Here is a 17,088-nt window from a genome sequence, read left to right as displayed (position 1 = left end):
GTATCTACGGCCAAACGTCGTATTTTTGGCGACTCTCCGATTGCACTCTTGCCGATTTGTATTTGTGTTACGCATAATTGCAGTTATGATAATGATAACTATATCAGTGAACTGGAAGCAAAAGTACACGCGAAGCCCAAACAACACAAGAACAGGAAGACAGAATGAAATGCACAGAGAATGAATGGCATAGGAATAAAATGTGCAGCCCGCTCACTCGCTCCCACTTCTCTTTCTCTTGAAATGCACAACAACAAAAGAAACAACAGCACATTCCGTTGTTTCGAGTACATGGCGATGAAGCTGACGAGCTTTTCGACTGCTCATATTGAATTTCATACACACACTCACACAGTTGTTCACTGAATCTGTAGAGCAAAAAAAAACTTATTGGAATTATGCAATCGCGTTTGAGGCACTTGAAAGCATGAGTAGGCGCGAACGCTTGCAGCCAATTGTATTTATATATATCTGCATCTGTGGCCTCTGATTGCATACTATTGTGCTTACACTTTTCATTCATATTCACACTGCGGCAACAGCAGAGAAGATGAATAAAGAGAAAAAAATGGGAATAATCTAATAAGATTTACAAAAAAGAAGAAAAAAAGCACACAATGAGTGATATGGCAACGCTTGATTCCTCATACTTTGCGTTCTTTATTTTATCTTTCTTCTCTTCATTTTTTTTGTTGTTTTCGCATTTTTCTTTCGGTTTGTGAATGAGAAATGAGTGCTACTATGCACTTAATTAATTACAAAGTGTAACTCCAGCGCTTGCGGCTGAATAATCCAACACGTTTTGCCACAAAGGCGGATTCAAATTTATTGCATATGAAATAGTTCAACCATTACTTTGAAGTTGGAACCGAACAGCATTTGCGTGCACACAATGGCTTGATGGTGGTGGTGTATTGGTTTTATATTTATGCTGACAGCAAGTTGTTTTTTTTTGCAAATTTTCTCAACCAAACGGAAAGGTTGAAAATACCAAAACCCAAAAATGTCATTTTCAAATTGTGGCTTTTTTCTCGCAATTATCGACAACCTTAATGGATAAGATAGATAGAGAGGGGAAAAGTGAGATTGAAATTCTGTTCGAATGGAGGAATGAAATCCAAGCGATGCAAATTTAATGAACAAATTCAACGTATATCTTTTGGTTGTATCATCAAAATCGAACAAGGCATTAATAGACAAGTCAGATTAATTTCATCAGCATTTCACGTATGTTAAGTGGATAATTAGTTAATCTCAATGGTATAATGCGGACACACACACACGCTCATACGCTTGCACATCCAAGCAATTCCAACAGACTTTTAATAAATAGCCTTGCTATGACAGAATACATAAATTAACGACAAATAATTGTTTTAAAGTCTTTATCACTCCAGGTGTCTTTAGTTTAATTCGAAACATTATAATTAATGCACTAAGTGTTTCCTTCACGAAAGGTGCCATGACCACAAACAACCACCTAAATCGGTCGCTGTTGTGAATGGTGTGCTCGTGTTTTATTATATTACGTTGAATTGGATGTGCTTTTGTCAACATCTTCTTGCCTCCTTCCTCTCTACCTCTTTCTCTCCTTCTATCTCTCGCTCTCTGTATGTGTGTGTATTTGTGTGTGTGTGTGTGTGTGTGGGTCAAATGCATTTCGTGACTTAGTGATATCATAAGAATTGGCAAACGTTATGCATGCATAATAAATGTGGATAATTTTTGGTGAACAAGTAAATATTGATATTGGCATTCGTCTGGCATTTGTACACGCACGAATACAAATACAAATACAAGCGCACGTCTCTGCATATAAGCACTTATACATGCATTCACATCGACATAATTCTTGTATTGGCTATCAAATGCCATTTATCTGCCTTTTTAAGGCGTCCACGAAGTTATCGTAAACACAAAAAGCGGCTCGCATATTTAGTGTCAGCAATTCGCTTAATCTAAACACGAAGATAATTAAATCAAAGCATTTAGAATGGTCGGTTCTATTCCGTTCATTCGTAATTCCAAGCAATTTACATTCATACATATACAAGTATATTCAATATATGCTGCCGATGTGCATAAACAGAAACGATGATTCATATGTGTCACATTCTCCTCTCTTCTTCTCTCTCTCTCTCACGCCATGCACCTGAATATGAAAATAATTCAAGCGATGCTCAGATATATATGACATAATTTCATTATCGTAAATATTCAAACACACACACATACTCCCACCGACACAATGACACTGGCTGCTGTAGAAAGATGAACGCATCACCATCATCCACATGTTATGATTTAATTTAAACACCGTTGTGCCGCCGTTGTCGATAGTTTAATTCAAAACATGCATGTTACATTTCAGAATGTTTGTCGTGCTCATTTTACACACGGTTTATAATCCAGGCGACTTTTTGCATTTCCATTTAAACGCAAAACATAGAGCAGTACACGTATAATGTGTCTTTTGAGTACAGCTACTTTTTTCCCCTATCTTCCAGTTGCTGTTGCTTTATGGGTTTGAAATTGCCATTTCTGTTCGCGATGCGTATGGAATAGAGTGAATCGATTCCAACATTCATTTATTTCGTCCAACAACAAGAAGAAAAAATACGATGAATGGAAAGAAAACAATGAGAGTTGGCGTTTTTTTCTTTCATTCAAGAAAGTGGTATCGTTCCACCCTACTTCATACATATACACACAGTACAGTTGGACGCACGCTTATGTATGGAATTCATGAGTCATAATTGTGCTCAAGGGCTTTATTTCTCACCTTGTCACATTTGACAGGCTATTTCATTTAACTTCTAATTCATCTGATGGGAACACCAGTTTGTCTGTTGTTGTTCTTTTTTCGCATAAACATTCTTCTCGCCTTTGGAATTTCCATGGAATTGTAAATAAATTTTCCTACAAACTTCGATAAATAGACATAGATCACTAGCAAGAACATCTTAGTTGTGAACATTGTCGCTTTTGCTACGTGTTTCTCTTTCGTTTAAGATGAAGCAAGTCAGCATAAGAAATGGAGTGAATGTGTTCCTTTCGGCGGGCAGGCCGTTCATTTCATTCCATTGCGTTGATGAATTTTCTCTTGTGATAACCAGTGAGTGCTGCGTTGTGTATCGATTAATGAACATGTTGCCAAAATATTCAGTAAAATTTCTCTCGAGAATTCAATTGATTTTTCTCAGTAGACCGTTAGACCGAATTTAATTTGGCCGAATCCTTCTGTGAAACAACTCTCTACTCTCCCTCTGCTCCATCTCTCACACACGCCCACTTTTTCCCATTCTCTCTCCCTCTCTCTCTCTCTCTCACCGTCATCATCATTCTACCAATTACACTTTTTTTTCTCGTTCGCTATTATTCGGTTGTACGTGTGTGTGTGTGTGTGTGTCTGTTTGTGGTGATTAGTTAGTTGTTCGTCGGGACTGCCAGTCAGTTGGATATGGCACAATGCGTGATGTGATAGAAATTGGAATGTTCCCTCGGTGGAAATTACATTTGGTGCATTCTTATTTGGATCGCAATTAGTTTTGCCAGTACAATTTCATTTAATTGTTTTTCTGGCGATGACATATTTCAATATTTCACCCTCTCTCTCTCTCTCTCTCTCTCTCTCTCTCTCTCTCTCTCTCTTTCTCTCCCTGTACCACTCACTCGCACTCTCTGTCTCTATCATTGGCTCTTGTGCAATGCATTCCAAATGAGCAATTCGAAATATTGAGTTCATTGTATTAAATGCAAAATACAATTCAATTTATACACATTACAATATATATTAGATAATTTGTTGTTGTTGCTCAATTCGTTTATTTTTTCCCTCTTCTATTCTTGTTCTCTCTCTTACTCCCTAACGCTCTGGCTCTATCGCTCTTTTGTACCGAATTGATTTTATGCACATGAGTGAAAACAATAACGCATATTGCACCAAATAGTTTTGTTAGTAGGCTGAATGCATGGTCCCATAAAAGAATGGAAATGGTGGTTAGTCCTGCATATACATGTTATGATGTAGTTCAAGTTAATAAAATTCGATGTGTACACATGCCAAAATGACTGTGCAACCAACGGTGTTGGGTGACTGGATGACTCTCTGGCTCGTTTGGCATTTTTTTTTGTTTTTTTTTTTTCCTGTTCTGCATATATATAAAGAACAAGCCGCAACCGTAGTCGCAAAGCAAACAGTTCTGAATGCCAGGAAATGGTTCAAACTAAAAATATCATCATACACAATGCCTGTAAATATGCCGTGCAACATATTTATTTCTCTTCTGCCGGCAAATGTTTACGACATTCCAACTAAAAAGATGCATGAAAAATTGAACACGTTTTATTCAGAAGTTTGAAGAAGAGAAATATGTGGAATCGGTGCAGACTCGATTGCTTCGAAATTCTATTCAAATCATTTTTGAGTCATTTTTTCGCTCACTCAGTGTATCTTTCTTGTGCGCGCAACGAAAATGATGGCCTAAGCGATTTTTCGTGCAACATATTTTAGAAGTACTCCAAGTCTTTATTAATGTTGAAATAAATTGGAAGCAACGTTGTGCATGTCTCTCGTATAGAAAAAAATTTGCATAAGTATCATATGGGTTTTAAACGGTTGCACGGGATGTGCATAAGGCATTGAGGTCGCACATACATACCAGCCAACATAAATTCGAACAAAACTGCCGGGTTTGATAGAAAGTGAGAGTGAGCGCATACATCGACACACTCACTCACACGGTGTTCACTGTACACAGACACAATGAAATAAAATTCAACGTAAATTTGTTAGTAAACTCCTCCATCCTTTTTTCCCTACGTTTCTGCTGCTATTGTTGATGTTGTTCGTCGCCAAATTGTGAGCATATGACAAAAACCGAAATTACAGCGAAATTTATTGAGATTTCAGAGCCGATAATTGAAAACCACAACAGCATACAAATCTTTTTGCAACAAGAGCTTTTTTCGGCGTTCCATGCTTTGCATCTGTTGTTTTTTCTTTATCGCCGTCATCGTCGTTGCAGCTTCGAAGTTATTCGATCCTTGTGAATGATTAGATTGGACCGAGAGCAGTATTTGGCAACGGTCTAATTGCGTATCGACTTTAATGTAGACAAACTCAATAATTACAAACTGTTTGCTTTTGTCAACCAGTCAATAACAGCAAGCATATTGACGTATTAATTTGGTCGAAGTTTCGACGCACTGCGAAAAATATCCATGAATATTCCGATCGATGCCAATTTTGTGCTCTCTCTCTCTCTCTCTCTCTCTCTCTCTCTCTCTCTCTCCTCTCTCTGTTCGATTCGGAAAAATGTTGTCGGCCGCAACGGGTATCGAGAGTGAATCGAACGCCATTCATGCGATTTTCGCTGTATAATATTCTTTGAAATAGATTTTAATAGCCGAAAAATAAGATTAAGAGATCTGGCCTGGTTATTTTAAGGTGAAATCTGACAAGATTACCGTTGCTTTTGTCACACACGCATGTGAAAGATCACATCATGCGCTATGCAGTTCGTTGTGCTTTGCTGCCGATCTCAATAAACATGACCGAAACGTTTGCCAAAAACTATGCCAGCTTTCGCATTGGCAATTTCCATTGTGACCTTTTTTCATTCGTTTTGTACACCGAAAGAGACCATCGAAATGCGTTGTTTTTTTTTCTCTTCTCTCCATGTTGCTGGCTTGGGTGTGAGTTTATTTTTTCCCATAATTTCGTTTGTGTATGCGTGTCAGCTTTAAGTTCACACTGAGCTTCGTGATCATGCTGCTTTTGTCACCGTGAGTATTTATTATGTCTCTTTCTCTCTACGTCTCCATGTGTGTATGAGTGTGTTCTTTTTGAGGTTGCAGATGCTTTTGCGGGCGCTTATATGCAAACACACGATGTACAAACACACGTATGGATGACATTTACTACACAGTACATACTGCGACAGAAAACATTTCGCGGATGCAAGATTTTCGCGTAAAATAAAACGAGAGCCAAGCGTTCTCAATGCATTTTTGCCTCAATAATATGCATGGTATACGTGTTCATGTTTGCTATGCGCGGCATCATCATTACTATTTAAAAACGCATTCATGTTTTCATAAGAAGATAAAATCGCAGAGTTCTCGAATTCTTCTCACCACGAGATGCAGAATGTGGTGTAGCTTTTGCATTTTCACGTTCGCGCTCTTCTTTTTTTCTTTTCTTAATGGCAAAATACTTTATTTAGAAATAGACAGCAGTTTGAAACAACTTGTTTGTATGATGTGTGGTGCATGTAAAATTCGCCGTTGACTTCTATTTTTTTGTCGGAATACGGACACGGATACCGAAGACAGCAAAAAAGAAAACGCGCGTGCGACTGAGTGAGCTTACGTAGAAAAAAAGCAAGAGAAAAAGGATTGAGATAGCAGTCTGAATGGTGAGAAAAAGAACTGAGAAGAATAAGAGATGTTTTATAGAATCGAAATCGTTGAGTTTGAGCTTGTGTTTTCTTCCTCTACCCCTTCCTCCTCTTCTGCCGCTGCTACTTTTTAATGTATGCGACGTCTGTGCGCGCGTTGTGCAGCACGGTGCCAGCACTATTTAATGTGTGTAGTCACAACAATAAATGTTATAAATATAGAGAGCGTTTAGTAGTCATGAGTTGTTACAAGAAAAAACCCCAAGCTCAAATAGTGTGAACGAACAATATAGCACGCACACATGGATACCAAACGGCATACGTATACAATTTATGCACTTGATTTTGCGAGCAGTTGGTAACTGACCTATATAATTGCGTTCATTTTTATTCAACGCTCTCTTTCGCTCGCTCTTTCTCTTGTTCGCTATCTCTGTCTGTGTCTCGAATTTGGTTTGTTCATTCGTTCGTTCGTTCGCTCATTCGTATTTGTTCTCACATTGGTTCCCTTGTTCCCACAGCCTTGGTGGTTCTTCTTCCGATTTTGCAAACGCTCTTTTTTATTCCCATTGATTCCATTGCCTTGCCATAAATATACATTTTAGTTTTCGTTTTTATCTGTATCTATGTCTATAGAGTAGACGATAATTTTTCATTATTTCTTTACCATTCACTTTTTCGCTCTAGCACTCTCACTCTCCATTCATTCGACGGCATATCAAAAGTTTCGCTAATAATTCAAGCCATCCAAGCCAGCACAAAACAAAATATCAAGATTTATTTCGGTTTCGCTTTTTGGATTTCTTCGAGGCGTTTCAAGTGCTGATCTACTGCTCGATGCATTTTCTAATAATCGGATACTGTTCGTCCGATGCAGTTTTTTTTCCCTTGTGAGTGTGTGCATGTGTTTTTTTTTTTCTCCGAATGGCTCGGCTCGTTGAGACGAAGTTTCCATCACGGATAATGGATCTCAGTGATTTCAAGTGAAAAAATTGTTAGCGTTAACTTCTTAAAAACTTGTTTAACAATTTTGAACTTTAATCACAAAAGGATGGGAGAAAATATACTTCGCTACCTTTATGATACAATCGGCTATGATGGTTGAACGATTTGAAAACTGTCTCCAATGGAGTACATTTGAGAAGGCTTCACTCCACTGCGGGAGAATCAAAGAATTTGACCAATGTCAAATGGCCAATGGTTCAATGTGTATTGATCGTTTGCTCTTTTGGCATTTTCAAGCCGCCCGTTTTTCCAAATGCCATATAAACACTTATAAAATACAATGTTACAAACGGAAGTTTTCGTCACTTTTCCTCTTTCTCCTCCTCCTCTCTTATATAGTTTTCTTGTTTTATGGTTAGCTTGAGTTTTGTATGTGTGTGTGTTTATGCAGCTTCAGAGCAACAGAAACTATTGCGGTAGAGAGAGAGAGAGAGAGAGAGAGAGAGAGATAGAGTAAGTGAGTGAGTGAATGGGAGAAAAGACAAATAAAAACAAAATCGATGTGCAAACGTCTATTGACTATGTGTCTCAGTATGTGCTTGTCGATCATTTGAACATCCCGTGCAACACCGTTGTCGTTATTGTGTTCAATTTCCACACAACTATTTGCTGATGCACATTGCACATCGGCAATAGTTTTAAGTGACTTTTTGTCCGTATTTCGATAAAAGTTGATGAATTTTAAAGTTGATGTTTGATTTTCTGCAATATTTTGCATGTTCTCAATTTCAACTTGTCTTCATGGAATCAAACTTTTATTTGGGTTGGATGCACAAAGAAAGCCATAAAAATGACACACAAGTTGAGAATGAAAACAAAAAAAAGTAGCACGTCGACAACGATGACGATGGCAAATTTATTCGATGCAACATTAAAAATTTGTATGTTTTCCAACATATTTTAGATATGGTAGCCACTGTTCAATACAATCAAGCATTCAACTTTAGTTAGCAGAGATTCCGAGTTTTGCATACACTTTGATTAGCAGATCCACTGTGTTACATGTTACATTGGAAAATCTGATTACAAAGAGTGTGAAGAATTTATTATTCATAAAAGTGTTGGAAGTCAAATCCGAACAACGAGGCTGGTTTATTTGTGTGTGTGTGTGTTTTTTTTTCACGCCCTATTCCCCGTCAATCTGTGAATGCTATTGAAATGATTTCTCATTTAAATTCCCCGGAGAATGTATGCGATACGGCGGACGGATAAAAAAAATTGAATTGTCTCCATCGTCGTCGACTCGATTGGCAGCGCGGTGGCACTGGATGAAAGAGTTTAGCATCCTTGAGTCAAATGGATTGGATCACAAAGAAATCATTGAGATTTGCCGAACACACCGTATTGAACATCAGCGCCGTGCATGATGTGACAGTGGTTGACAATTGTGTGAGTGTCAATACGGTGTGCTTTAGATACACGGTTAATTTATTAAAATTTATTCGGTTTTGAAAGGGTGGTTCATTTTAAAGTGAATATAGACGAAAGAGGAAAAAATGTGAAAGATTTTCCCTTCAATCTCTTGTAATCCATAGCACGAACACTGATTCAACCACCGGATCTTGCTTTGTCAAGCTTTGTTTTCGCCCATTGTGCATGTGTCTGTTTTGATTTTCATTTTTCTTCACATCGGCCCAACCTAACTACGAAATACTCTATGAGAAAAGTATTGTGATTCAAAAATGAGTAGAAGGAAAAATCACTCCCAAAAAATGTGGTTCAAATCGATTCTTGATAACGATAACAAAAAGTGAGACATTTTCATGTTATTCGTTTCAGATGTGTCAGTTGCATGTTATCCGTTATTAGTTAGTTTAATACCGTTCAAATAACTTTGGTCGTTTGGAAAGTTAAAATTCGTTTGATTATCTGATCGATACGAATCGAGCCCACGTCACAATTACCTATCATCATGCCAACGCTTTAGCAAAATTCGTTCATGGGCGTCTTCCGACAATAGCATTGATTTGAGAAAATAATGAGGAAAAGTAAGTCTTTCGTATGCAAGGCCATTCAACAAGGCTCAAAAGCACTTGACTCACGAAACACACTGCAAATACATTTGATTTGTTATTTGGTGCCCATCCGACGCGCGGTTGCGTTTATGATCTGTTCACCCACCCACGTTCATTCGTGTTTCTCTTTTTTTTATTATGATTATTATGTGGTCTCGGTTTTTGTCTTTCTATCGGTACTTTATACATATCCGGTTTTATACCTGTAAAATCCACGACTGGAAAACCATTGTAATGTAAATTTGTGTGAATATCAATTTTGATTTCCAAACAAAACAACGTAGACAATAGCGCGGCATCCTCGCCATCGCCACCGCATTCACACTACTACGTTGGCATTTGTCAAATGTCGGAATAATTTGATGACGGATAATAAAAGGTTTTGGTTTCAATGCAAATTGAATATATATATATATACATTTGGTATGTGAGAGACTAAATCTACGGAATAATCGGCACACCACATTTTGTTAAAAGTCAAAAATAAACTGTTGAACGTTTTGCCAGTAAAAGCGAACGAAGGAACGAACGAATGAAATGAAACGAAGAAGAATAGAATGTCGAACGCAAAAATACAAAACATATTAAGAAAAACGAGAGAGTATGCAATCAACAAATGAACGAACGAACGAACGAACGACAAACGGGGGGGAGAAAGAATGGAACGCAACAACGAAAGTTTGAATGCGAACGATGACAACGATCTACATATATGTAGATGATTTTTCAAATGCCATTATCGAAACGTTATGTTGTACGACGGTGCTGTTTGCTAATGCTGATGCGATAAGAGAGAGTATCGTGTTCGCAGTGTTCGCATGCTGTGCGTGTTGAACTCAAAAACGGTTAACACATAATTAATACAATGAATTATTAAAACTATTTTCCAATTCTTCTGCATAATGTATCAAGGAATAAAAAGCATGTTGATACTATTTTGTCATCGATATGTTTGGCTTGGTTCGGGCTGAAAACGCAGGACGAATGTGAATATTGTGAGTGGTTGTGTGTGTGTGTGTGTATTCGCGCACGAACGGGAGGAAAACATAGAAACCGAGAGATAGAAAAGCGATGAAAACATTTCTATTACAGCAATCGCGATAAAAGCAGCGGATAATGAATTTTACATATCCACTGCGAAGCTCAGTTTATTGACAACAAATCAGAGGATAAAGCGCGCTTATTTGTACAAATGCGAGAGAAATTCATGACACTTTCGCTGGGAAACAATCAACAATGGCAACACAGCAAAGCAGCAAAAAGATTGTGTTTTTCGCTTGCTTTGCATACACCCTAGCTATTCGTCAAATAAATAATGTGTCATTGAATCGCATCGCATCGCATCGCATCACAAGTGTTTATTAATCGCAATCATATTCATAATCAACACACACACACACATACTCACATCTGAAATGATATCAAAAGCGCCAACTCACTCGTTTGCTTGCACTTTTCCTCTCGGCCCAATTCAATTCAACGCGAATCTATCGGAAGCAACACAATAGTCTGTGTGTTTTATATTCGTTGAAGGAAGAGGGAGCGATGAAGAAAAAAAAAACACAGCACCGTGAAGAATACAATTTAGTTGTGTATGCTTGTTAAAAACTCCTTGCTCAAATTAATTTCAACCACGATTTCCATACGACATGTTCACTTTAATTGCGCTTTTGTGAAATGCCAAGCTTTTGAAACTATTTCGGGTATAAAGTTGATGTAAAGTTCACGAATAAAATACAACCGAACTGAACTGCATCCAACCAAACCGAACCAAGAGCGAGCAAGCGAGCACAGTGAACAGATCAGAAAACAGAGAACATGAAAATACAGTGGAATCGGATGAAACAGAAAACGGAAACGTGCTACAATGTATGGGAACTTGGTTCAATCAGTTGAACGAATTGCTGCAACAACGATGACGACACCAACAACAACACGGGGTTGTAAAACATCATGTTTTGCATTTATTTATTTTTTCATTCCGTTTTTTATTTTTCTTCAATAAATTTTTCGCCGAATTTTCTTCAAACAGAAAATAATTAACAAATTCAAACGTTGTCACATTGTACCCACGTGGTAGTGGTAGTATACCTGAAATTTAAACTTCATATGAGTGCGTTTTGTGTATGTGTGGAATTTTGCACTCGTAACAAGAGATATGGTAAAACACACACTCACCACGCGCAACAAATTTATACAAATAAAAATTTCATCGAAACGAAACACAAACATCTCTCATGAATAGGATTTGCTACATACTTAACATTTCACAACCGTACAAAATTAGTGTCAGCATATTAACAAAATGTTTAAAATTTCGAAAATTTAACCAAATGTGGAATAAAGTTTGGCACAAATCGTACGCATTCTAAATTGATAATTGAATGTGTGTTATATCTGCGGCTGTTAAATTATTTTCACTAAACAATTCACATCAAACATTCAAATGGAAAGTTGGACCCCATTCAGCCATACATTTTTTTTTTCGTTGTTGGTATTGTTGCACCATTTAATTATCTTGTGTGATTGTTGGTTGTTATGTTGGGCACGTATTGTCTATTGTTTTTTTCCCCATTGTTTGGCATGTGTGTAGGCTATGCATTTTTTGTGTATGTGAGTGTATGTGTATCAACTTTTTGTAATTAATTACTATTTTCGGTTGCATTTCGAAAGTGCTCATATATATTATACGTTGATCAATTTTCGATATGAACCATTAAAATAATATTATTGCCACTTGCTAATCGATTTCATGGTATCACCCCGACAAAAAAAATAATGGGAGCAATGTATACACTTAAATTTTTTTTTATGACAAAAACAAATATACGCATACAAAATGTATATAATACAGATATATATGACAAAATCCTCTAAAGCCAAAAATGCTGGGGATATTATCATTACATAACACACAATTGGCTTGCAATGCACTGCCACATCCAATCATTGTAACGATAGTGCAATCTAAAAACAATTCTATTAAAATGTTCGGGTGTGATCAATATTTAATTTAGATAATGAATTCCTTGTGTGGAACGGACGAAAACCGACACACTAAAAAAAAATCCCATTGAATTTTGAATGACCATCGCTTTTCATTATCTGCTTGATGACTTTCATTGCTTCGGATTAATTGCTCTCACTCATTTGTTTTTGAATAAAATGAATTACATACGAATCAAAAATAACAAATAAAATTAAACAGTTTTGGAAATGGGATTTTTTAAAGGAGCAACAACAAAAAAGAAGAAGAAGAAGAAGAAGAAAGAGCATAAATAAATGTCGGTTACGCACTGTTTTATTTGTTTTTGTTTTTAAATCCACAAACGAAACATCACCGAAAATCCGATCGATCCGCACGATTGAAGCTTAGATCTCATCAATGATTTCACTGAACTGGATTATATTTTGGTCCGTTGCAGAATTGCATTCTGATACAAGGAACGGGGCGTGTGGATGTGTCTATATTCACGGTGGTAACGAACATTTGAAGAAAAGTCGATGATCAGACGTCTGCCAATGGCAATCCATCACTCAAACCACCGATATAAATTTTGAAATAATCACCGTTCGTCAAGCTATTTCCGTGGTATTCCGTTATAGGTAGCTGCGATGCGTGGTACACAGGATCGCAACCGTGTGTTCCAAAAGTTGATGATGAGGACGTTCGTTTCAACGGTAGTATCGTGTGATGCAATGTTACGTATCGCATACGAACTGATGGATCAACGTGAACACTTTGATTTTGTGTCGATACAACAACGACGCGCTGCTTCCAATACAAACGATGCCAATTCAATGGCATGCACATTCAAACTGAATGAGTCTATCGCGAAAGACCACACGTCTACACAGCACATAACTTTTGTTCTGCACTTCTCGATATAATTTTTGTTGTTTCTGTACTTCTGTTGTGTGTTCCACTTGGGTTTTGGCTGTGCCATAGCATAGAGGGAGAGCAAAATGGAGAGAATGTGTAAAGCACACACGCTATATCGAGATAAGTTGTACAGTTGTTGTTGCTGCTGCTTCTGCCGCTACTACTTTTGAGTGCTACTGCGGCGGTTGATGAAAGCTTTTTCTCTCTTCCAATTAGATGGATAGAGGGGTGATGCCGTGCATGCTTTTCTCTCTCACTCTCGGCAAACAACAAAAAAAGCTTCCGTAATGCACATGAATTCTATGAATGCTCCGCTGTGTAGCAGCGGAGGAAATGTGGCACGTATATATACTATAGCAGCTTTCAGGAAGCGTCATGCTGTGTGTATGCTTGAAAACTGGATAGCCGAATGAACGTGTACATCACCGAGCACATAGTGTGAATTGCATAAATCACAACGTGAACTACATTTACTGGCTTCTTTCAAAGCCATCTCTTTCACATTCCACCACGGCACATACAGTAATAGACAATCCGTTGTCACGTGCTTTTCGATTTGATGCGCAGTCGCGAGCATTTATTTTTATGTGCTTTGCGAACGATTGAGAGTGAGAGTAAGAGAGAGCGCAAGTGAAAGCACACGCAAACCAAACGGCATGTGAAGCAGAGAAGAAAGCGAAAAAGCCGTTGCCAAAAACAATGATAAACAGCACAGTTCTTTCGAAAACATTTAAGGGGAAATAAATAGTAAATGTGATTTTAAATATAAGCCACTGCAATGAATTGTTATTGCTTCTCGTTCCACAGGCCTTCTTCTTTTGGCTCTTGGATTCGTTCTTCTGTTTTTTTTCGGTTTGTTTTGGTTTGGTTTAGCTTTCCCTTCCTTTGGTGGCTTTTTCGCTGTCCAACTTGACGAGCATTTTCTTGAAGTCGCTCTCTGTTTTCTTTGTAAGAAAAACGGTTACATAACCGCTGAATTCTGGTGTCATTCAAATATTCTCTTTATGGCAACCATTTGTGCTTTGTGAAGCTTCAAATATTTATGATTTACCGGTTTGCATTCGGAATCGACAATGGTGTTGTCTCTCGCGACCTTCCTCTTCATATTTCTCGTTCTCTTTCTCTTTCTCCCGCTCTCTCTCTCTCTCTCTCTCTCTCTCTCTCTCTCTCTCGCATACACTCGCCACGATTTATGCAAAAATAATCGTAATGAATTCAATAAGTTTGTAAACAATTCAAGACCATATTGCATTGTTGTGTGCAGTTGGACGGTAACACAAGAATTGCCGCATTCAGCATAACAGAGTGCTGTTGTTGTGTTTGTGTGTGTAAGTGTGGAAAGGTGGATGGGTGATTTTCACCCAAATCGATCGTTAGTTGATGTTGATGTGAATACCTTTAGCAAAGTTTCATTCACTCAAGATCGGATGCATTGCGCTTGACAATTGCATTTTCGGTTCAATTTCAATCGTTTGAATGCTTTCATTTCCTGCATTTTCAATAACACTAACAACACTCAGTGTGCATTCGCCGTTTTCAATAACATCCAAATACTTTGTAATCTACACTTGGTCCAGAAATAAACAAAAAAAAAGTGCACCAACAACGAGATGAGTATACAACTTATCTCAAATTTCCTTGTGCCACTGATTGAAAATATATACATATATATGTACGTATGTCGACATGTTTTCAAATCAGTTTTCAACCATTTTCATTCGCTCTTCAGCGTCACAACCAATTCAATATTGGCATATCGATAGTCGAGCAGTTCAACTCATGTACATACAATATTGCAAAGCAAATGACGATCCATGTGAACATCAAAAGGAATTGCACAACACGCAGCACTTATTGGATCGAGCAGCACATGAATTGCAGCAGTACATGGTTTGATACCACCACCACCACCATTGTCGTCGTCATCGTCAGTCGAATTCAGACTTTGATCAAGCATGCAGTTTTCGTAAAGTTAACATTTCTTGAATTGTGTACCTATGCATTAATTCACGGATGATTGCGCTTATGAATCATCAAACTATACCGAAAGTTGAAAGAGAAGATGAAAAAAAACACAGAAGAAATACGAAACACAAAAGGAGACAGACAAAACAATCAGAATGAGGAATAGACAACGGAACAAATCGGAAAGAAAACTTGTTCTGTATAGTCAAAAAATAAACGATTTCAAAATGACAAAATGAACTGCTGACATAAATTCGTAGTTTTTTTTTCCTCTCCGTCTTTTGCCATACCATCAGTATTGGCTCGTTCATTTAATCGAGTTAAAAAAAAAACCATCTACTCAACAAGACAAGATAATTTCAAGTTTTTCTGCTGTGCACACATCTATTTTCCCATTTCATTTAATATCACCCTCGCTTTCGCATCTCTTTGTTTTGCCATTATTATTATTTTTGTTGTTGGTGGTGGTGTTTTGTGACGATATAATATAATAAAGCATGAAAAAAAAAACAACCAGAGAAATCATTCAACAAAATATTGTTGTGATGTTTAATAAAGCATATGAATCGAGTGTTTATTTCCCATTATGTTCAGGATAATGCACTCATTGGAAGCGGAACGATGCGAATAAAGCGAATAAATATAAAACGAAGTCACAATCGAAAAATGTAAAATGCGCTCGCTCTCATTCAGTTGCTCGTTCAATTCGTTTCGGCCCGATACAACAATATACAATGTTTAGCTATGTCGGAGATGAAAGAGGAAATCAGGAAATTTCTTAGAAGAATCGCATTTTTTTGCAGCTGTTGTTGTTATTGCAACTACTACTGCTACCATTCACACCGACCATGGGTTATTTTGCAAGGTCGATGTGAGTGTAACCATGCATTCATGGGCCATTTTATACAATGCGATGCACTTTTCGAAATGCGATACCGTGCTTATTCATCCGAACCGACACTACTACACACATACACACAAACATATTCCCATCAATTTTTCACCGAAATATATCGCAAAGAAGCAAATAAGTATGAACCGAAAATGTTCAAATATTGACAAACTTTCTTTTCTTCATTTGAAAGTAGTAATTTTTCAGTATTTTTAGCAAGTTTATCGAGATGTTCAAATCCATTGAACTGTTTTCTCCTTTTTTTTCTTCTCTTGTTCGCTTTTTTTATACTCAGCCCATTTGTGACGGAGCTGATGGAAAGTAAAATTCGATGAGAATGAAGAGAGCAAAGAAGACCGATAAGAACACACAACAAGAGGAAACCGGACAAAAATGTTAGTCTATCGGCAATAATATTTGAAATGTTCAAGTCCATTCGAATAATTGTGCTAAGCCAATTCAATGATTTTGCATAGGGTGGCAGAATCAAGAAAATTAAAATTGTTGCGCTGTTTAGTTCAGAAAAAAATTCCGAAATTACATTGATTTGCCTATTGAAATTGAGGGCGCTTGCGTCGCTACAGTTGTCATTTAAGTTGTTTTCGATCTTGCTGCCATCCGATGTGATTTTGCTGGGCATTCACAATACGGTCATCCATTCGATGTATCAATATTTTATGCGTTTGAATGAGTTCGTTAAAATGACAATCGTAATGATTTTATCCGTCAGTAGCTAGTCGATATTTCGCTGCTGAAAATGAGAATCACTCGGTTGTTGTGTTTGTTGCTCAAGCGAGTGAGTGATCGGGGGAGTATTTGTATGTCACATGTTTGAGTGACGTCGACGGGGTGGCTTGACTGAAAATTGAACTACACTCATTGCCGGCAATGCAATCAAAATTAAACTAAAATTATTGTGCAGATAGC

The 17,088-nt window shown here is 37.5% G+C and overlaps 1 protein-coding gene across 1 annotated transcript in view; it reads right to left on the bottom strand.

Annotated features, from left to right (window-relative positions):
• LOC129579272 (acetylcholine receptor subunit alpha-like) overlaps positions 1-13,218 on the bottom strand; it is an 84,901-nt gene extending 71,683 nt beyond the window's left edge. Inside the window, exon 1 of the mRNA XM_055469169.1 lies at positions 12,719-13,218. The gene's annotated coding sequence lies outside the window, so the exon portion shown is untranslated. The remainder of the gene's footprint in view (positions 1-12,718) is intronic.
• Positions 13,219-17,088: the final 3,870 nt, after the last annotated feature.

Source organism: Sitodiplosis mosellana, unplaced genomic scaffold (genome assembly GCF_009176505.1).
Source record: "Sitodiplosis mosellana isolate CC-2019 unplaced genomic scaffold, AAFC_SMos_1.0 Smas_scaffold_6226, whole genome shotgun sequence".
NCBI classification, from domain to species: domain Eukaryota; kingdom Metazoa; phylum Arthropoda; class Insecta; order Diptera; family Cecidomyiidae; genus Sitodiplosis; species Sitodiplosis mosellana.
The sequence above is the reverse complement of the archived record's forward strand: the minus strand, read 5'-3'. Positions and strand labels throughout refer to the sequence as shown.